This window comes from Rhagoletis pomonella, unplaced genomic scaffold (assembly GCF_013731165.1).
Source record: "Rhagoletis pomonella isolate Grant_MI unplaced genomic scaffold, Rhpom_1.0 Rhpom_scaffold_00001, whole genome shotgun sequence".
In the NCBI taxonomy this organism is placed as follows: Eukaryota; Metazoa; Arthropoda; class Insecta; order Diptera; family Tephritidae; genus Rhagoletis; species Rhagoletis pomonella.
In genome coordinates this window covers 20,976,361-20,983,603 of record NW_023458555.1, presented here as the reverse complement: position 1 = coordinate 20,983,603, position 7,243 = coordinate 20,976,361, and positions in this window count along the sequence as shown.

The window sequence follows — 7,243 nt, the reverse complement described above, 5'->3', positions numbered from 1 at the left end:
TTTTCTTTGAAAATATATGACATACACGCCATTTCACCTGTAAAGATACATTTATTCTTTAAGAATCAAGATTCACGCTGCTGGTACCGCTTGCTACTATCGTCTACCATTTGCAATGAGAGATCTCCACAAGTTTTACATCTCCTGAGATGTATCGCCGCGATGGCTGAACTTTAATGGAGTCGTAGTGTTACAAGGCTGAAGGAACAATGAATCTAAGTTATCCTTCGATGTTTTCGGTACTTCATAACCAATTACATCTGTAGACACAAACGCATTCACCAGCTCATCAACGTGTTGGCATACCGATTGAGCGTTTTTGGTTTGGTCCCCATTTCCGACGTGAAATTTTTTCAATGTGCTCATCCTCTCATCGATTTTCAATATTGCTTATTTGAGATTACACAGCTCAGCTTATCACCCATAGAGTTAGTTTTATTCCTAAGGCGGGTAAGGTATCCCATGCATCACCCAGGTACTTCAGCCCAAAATTTGTCTTTACTCATTTCTTTCTGAAAACGCTAGAGAGACTGATTGATCTGCACTTAAGAAACCGGATTCTTAAAAAGCATATGTCCTTAACAAGAACTTGTTCTTTTTACTAGAAGATATAAGTTACCAAATTTCCGTCGTCGCTGAATTGGTGGTCATCCACTAATTCTTGCTGACAGGGTGAAGTACTTGGACTTGATCCCTAACAGCAACGGAAATCCAAAATTGAGGAATGAGTCAAGCAGACCAAAGTAACCTAAATTGTTTTAGAGGGGTCATTGACAAGCCCTGGGGTCTCTGGACGAGAGTAATACATTGGATTTATGAATCTATAACTAAGCCAATTGGGTGCTCGTTTGGCGGAACACACTAGACAAGGCCTTCATCGTCAAGCAGCTGGAAGTAGTGCAAAGATTTACCTTAATTGGAATCTTAGGCTCACTTCGAACCACTCCTACTCGGGCGCTCAATGCTATGCTAAACATTGTCCTCATAGATATAGCAGGCAGAGCTGCCGCTGTATGCACCACAGTAAAGCTAAGTGGGGTGAGCTTTAAGTTTGTCTCGAGTCATGAGTATTCTAAAAAGCATTAAATTTTACCCGCTCGAATAGATCACCGCACATTGAGTTTGGGTCTGAGTGGATCTTTTATCACCCATATTCCAGCGCGAATGGATCGTAGTTTATGGTCTGGTGTAACACCTTTCAAGGAAGTGAATGTCTATTTTGATAGCCAAATAGCTGTCAAAGCTCTGGGCTCACTGAAAATTGCATGACCGATGAGCTTTCAAGGTGCCATGTAGCTCTTGAGACTAAGTAAGTTACATTTCTCACTATTGGTGTCAGTTATAACCACAACATTTTTTCATTTTATTTTTTATCAAAATCACCAGGAAAGGATACAAAATTCAACAAAAAATTACCAAGCTAATTTTATGTGCAGAACTCTGCATATGTATATCCGAAGGCATTGTAAGTTCACATATCATAAAGTTAAAATCCCACACCAAGCTTCTCAGGCAATCAGCGCTTTTCATGTTTCGATGAAACATTCAATTCAGTTATAATTTTTAAGTCTGCGTGAGTGCAGAAAGCCACAACACCAGCGCTCGGTGTGTCCGAAGAAACAAATTTGCCGATTTAATAATTAAACCTTCCGGGAAAGGACACGCTAGGTATAGCAATAGCAGGTTATTAGAGATCAAGCTCCTCCAATAGCCGATGAGCGCTGGATCCACTTTTCGCCCTGCGAGACATCCAGGACTACCTCTTCTTATAAGACGAAACGATCATCGTTGCTCTTAAGTTTGAACAGGAAAGAAGTGTCCATCTCTATAAATTCTCTTACGGGTAACTTCCTAACACGGAATCCGAATGACCATGTATTGATTGACCTATGTAAGGAGAGGATCTACTCCAGTAAACAAACACGTAGGACCGAAAGGGAAAAGTTACCAAATGGAAAAGCAAATTACCAAATTATTTAATTTGATAAAGAGAGAAAAAATTACTAATTTTGGTTCTAACTGGTCATTGCGTGATAGTGTTAACACCAACAACCAAATGTGTAGAAGCCAGTACACTAACAAGATGTGCAGAAGCCGGCGCGGCTAATAATAATATATATGACCTTAAGGTATATTTCCAGAATGTCTCTGGCATTCGAACTAAAGGGGAGGCAGTACGGCTCTCGTTTGGATTTTGATGTCATTGTGTTTGTTGAAACCTGGCATACAATTAATTTCTTTGATAGTGAGTATTTTGACTCCAATTTGTATAACGTTTACCGCAAAGATAGAGACTCCCTGAAAACCGGCTGCGATAGAGGTGGGGGCGTTCTCATTGCTGTTCAAAGAAAATTTCATTCTCACTTGGTTGCGCTTGATAATTATGATTCGCTTATGGACCAGCTATGTGTTAGCAATAAGGGAGCTTCTTCGCCAAGCTCGCTGTTTGTTATTGTTTCATACATTCCACCCAATAGCGCGGATTTTATTTATAGTGCACACACTGATAATGTGACCTTTTTAATTCTAAGTAAGGTAGCTGATAATCATGTTTGTGTATTAGGTGACTTTAACTTATCTAATGGAGGCTGGTCTCCTATATCAAACTCTGGCCTTATGCCCATAAATATTAGTAAGTCGCATGAGTCTTATCTTGTAGACAATATTTTGAGCGTTAACTTAGTGCAAATTAATAAATATGTAAACAGGCTTGGCAGAATTCTTGATCTTGTTTTCGTCAGTGACAATATAAACACCTCAATTGAAGAATGTCATTTTCCTTTATCGCCATCTAACTTGCACCATGTTCCTCTGACTATTAATTTTGAGTTTTATAAGTTTGCATCAAATGCCTCTGTTGAAGATGTACGTTTCAATTTTGAAGCCGGTAATTTTTCTGAATTAAACTTATGTTTATCTGAGCTTAATTGGGAGGATTTATTTTCTATCTCTGATGTCTCAGCTAGTTTTTGTATCTTTAAAGACATATTATCTGAGTTTCATCAAATCAAAAAAATTTATCTCCAGTATTCCATCTGCTATATTCTTGGAGAACGAATCTGCTAGTAACTTAACTGATTCAGCAAATTTATTCGCGAAGTTTTTTAGCTCTAATTTTATATTGGATGATAGTGACTCCGAATTTGTGGCTGGTTTTGGAGACAATGTTTCTTCCGTAAATTTTGGATCTCTCAGACTTTCATCTGAGGATGTTTTAAACGGAATAATGGGTCTTAAGCCTTCAGAAAAAACTGATATTGATGGTATTTCGGTTTTTTTGCTCAAAAATGCGCCAGCGTTAATTTTACCACTTACAATTATTTTTAATATGTCTCTGGCTTCAGGCTATTTTGTGCAAGATTGGAAAATTACGTGCATTACTCCTACTTTCAAAAGTGGAAATAAGAATAATGTTTGTAACTATCGTCCGATTTCAAAGCTGTCCACCATCTCGAAGCTTTTTGAGGTTATTGTAAAAGAGAAAATATATTTTGCAACCAAAAGTCTAATAACACCATTTCAGCATGGCTTTATTCCAAATCGGTCTACAATTACTAATTTGACTGAATTTAGTGAATACTGCTTCGAGTCTTTCCAACTTGGTCTTCAAGTTGATTGCGTATACACTGACTTTTCCAAGGCTTTCGATAAAGTATCACACGTGGTGCTAATTAGTAAGCTTGAACACCTGGGATTTCACTCTGTTTTTTTAAAGAGGATAAAATCTTATCTATCTAATAGGCAATGTGTGGTCACTGTTGATAACACCAACTCACGACCTTTTATAGCGTGTTCAGGCGTTCCTCAAGGAAGCATTTTAGGCCCACTGCTCCTTGTGTTATTCATAAATGACATATGCAGTTGCTTCTCTTTCGCTAAATACCTATTATATGCTGACGATCTAAAAATATATTCTAATATTCAAAATCGTGATGACATTAATAAGGTTCAGGCAGATATTGATAATCTCCAGGTCTGGTGCTTAAACTCTCACCTCTCCTTAAATATAAAAAAGTGCTTCAAAATAACGTACGCGAAGATACAAAATGTTTTGCCTTCCGCCTATATGATTGATGACTCTGTTTTAGATTCTTTAGAAGAAACTAAGGATCTTGGTATCTTCTTTACCTCGAATTTTTCTTTTAATAGCCACATATGCTTTATTATCGCTAAAGCGTACTCACTTTTGGGCTTTATTAGGCGTAATTGTGCGAAATTTTCGGATCCTTATACTCTTAAATTACTTTATAAAGCCTTTGTTCGGTCAAACTTGGAATATGGTGCTATAATATGGAGACCATACCATATTTTCGCAGTAAATAGAATTGAAAGGGTCCAAAAAATATTTCTTAGGTTTGCGCTACGCTTATTAAACTTCTCTGAGCCGATGCCTACTTATAATTCGCGGTTACTTCTAATAAATTTGAAAACGCTGGAGACAAGGCGAGTAATTCTTTCATTATCTTTCTTTTTCAATATTATTAGTGGTGACATTGATTGTACATCTCTTCTCGCTCGGATTAATTTTAACATCCCGCTGAGGTCTCTGCGTATTGTTGTAGCCTTCTATGAACAAATTCTTAGAACTGATTATGCTCGAAATGCTCCCATCGCTCGAGCTATCAATGAACTTAACAGGATCTCGAACTCTGTTTCGTTTGATTTCTCAATATCTAAGTATGAACTTATTAACATATTGAAGACAGTTTTGTAATATATTGTTAAGTTTTTACGTTGTTTGTTACATATAGCTCTTACAGCCGCACTCAGCAACGTTCCTTAAATTACCTCTAACGGGCACTTAACTAATGATCGTTAAAGCTGTTAATTAATGTTTTCTCTCAGAGTTAAAAATTATGAAATAAAAAATTTAGGTATGGCCCCAGTTACGGCCCTTTAGTTTTGTGGCATCACTCACTTCTTTCGTTCAGTTTGAAATAAAATATAAAAATAACTATTTATATCATTTTGCGCGCACTGGCTCAACAGACGCAATGACTGAGTGAACAGAGCACTGGCGTGCCATTCGAGAGATCCGAGTTCGAGTCCTAGGGCAGGAAAATTTTCTACTTTCTTTTTTTATTTATTAATTTTTTTTTTGCGAATTTTTATAAACTGTTTTTATTGAATTTTTTTGCATCTTGGATCTAATTTTCTTTTGATGTATAGATTTTATTGCTAAAAAGAGGAAACATTTTTTTTTTTTTAATTTAATTTACAGTTTTTAGAAACCGTTTGCTAAAAGACAAACAAGACCAATAACCGGCCAATTCTGGCATCTGTCCTTCAACTCACCTCAGTCTTTCGGCAACTATCTTGAAAGCTCGTTTCTGTATTTCGAATGAGTAATTGAAAGATGTGCTAATAGTGTTATTATATTTATCGTTTAGCAATAAGTTTTCTAAAAAATAAACGAAGTGAAAAAAAATATTTTTTTAAAACAGGATAAACTAAAAAAGGCGAAAAAAGATGAATCAAAAAAGTTTCCAAACGTTAAATAAAATAAAAAATATGAATTTGTTAAGCAATGAAACATAAAAAATTTAATTAAAAACAAATTCGTTGCCGAGGATTGAACTCGGATCTCTTGAATGGCACGAAAGTGCTCTGCTCACTGGGCCATTGCCACTGTTACAGCAACGTTATCGAAATTGAAAACAAACAAAAAATTTCAAAATTATTCGTTAAAAAGTTAAGTAAAGGTTTTTGTTTACATGTTCATTAAATGCCGTTAACGAATCACTAACTGACTCTGAAAGGGAATTTTTTCAAATCGTTACTGAGGGACACCTTAAGTAATCATCAAACGACTCTGAGTGCGGCTGTTAGTCTGTAAGAAACCTGTATTTCATAGACTTGAATAAATAAAATAAAAAATAAAAATAATCTGAGGCCCTGCCTATGCACTTTTTCCACAATCTCCATGAGATTTTGGTAATGGATATGATACGCTTGGGGAGCTTCGTGGTGAGTTGGCAGCCTGCTTCATAGGTAGGTTCCTAATAAAGCTTTATTTGAGCCTTTGACACTTGACACTCAGGTTGTTATATTTAATTTACGTTAGTAAATTAAGTGCAGGTCCTAACTGTAGGTCCCTCTGCTTTGTGTGACAACATCAAGGCGCACGCCACAATTCGGAGGAGAAGCTCGGCCAAACCCTAGCATATGTGTAAGTGCCAATCTATTATTATTATTAGTATTGAAATTGAGTTTAACTTTTTTCATTGCTGGCAGCCCTTTTAAAAATATTTTTAATATTTTTTTTTTTTAAATTTCTGTCGTTTGTTACCCATTATGTTATATTTTATTTACATATATTAATAAATAAACTTAATTTAAATTTGTATACATTTGGCAACCCTATTCACAGATATTTTCGAAACAAGCTTTATTGTATTTCAGTTTAGGCAGCTGTATTGCAATATTTCATTTATATTAGTAACTAAATTGAATTCAACTTTATAGAAGGGTGGCAACACTCTTCAAAAGTATTTTGCAAACAAAGCTTTCTCAAACTTTTGATGGATAATTGCAATAATTCATTTAGTAAATAAATTAAATTGGATTTCATATTTTATACTGGTTGCAATCCTCTCTAAAAGCTTTTTCAAAATAAAACTTTCTCAAAATTCGTTCCTTTTTTACGAATATCAAGTATTGTAATATTTTATCTATATTAGCAATTAAATCAAATTTAATCTTTTAAAAAGGTGGTAACCAGCTTCAAAAATGATTTCGAAATAAAGATTTCTTAAACCGCTTTCTTTTTACAACGCTTTTATCAACTTGCAATGTTGTGTTCCAGAAACTTTCTATGTTGTGTGTCCGACACCATAAAGCAATGATGGGCAAAACGCTACTCGCGAGTAGCGTCTGCGTCGCAGCGCTTATACGTATACAGAAACGACGCAGTGAATTTCACTTCAGTCTGCTTTCAGTTTTCATGAGAGTAACACCATGCTTCGCCGTTGAATATTCTTATTCGTAATTTTAGCGCGTTGTTGCCACCTATATATGTAACAATGCCCAAAATGGCTGCGTATGAGTGCCAATTATAGTTTTTGGTTTTAAGAAAAGCCAATAATGCCCAATGCTTGTTACGTGGTAATACGACTACTTGGAATCGTACTTTTAATATAAGGCAACATTATTTGTCATGGTAAAAAAGTCAAACTGCCGAACTGTGTAAACCAATTTAAAGTGTTTTGTAATGGGTTTTATGTATATATGTATGTACGATACG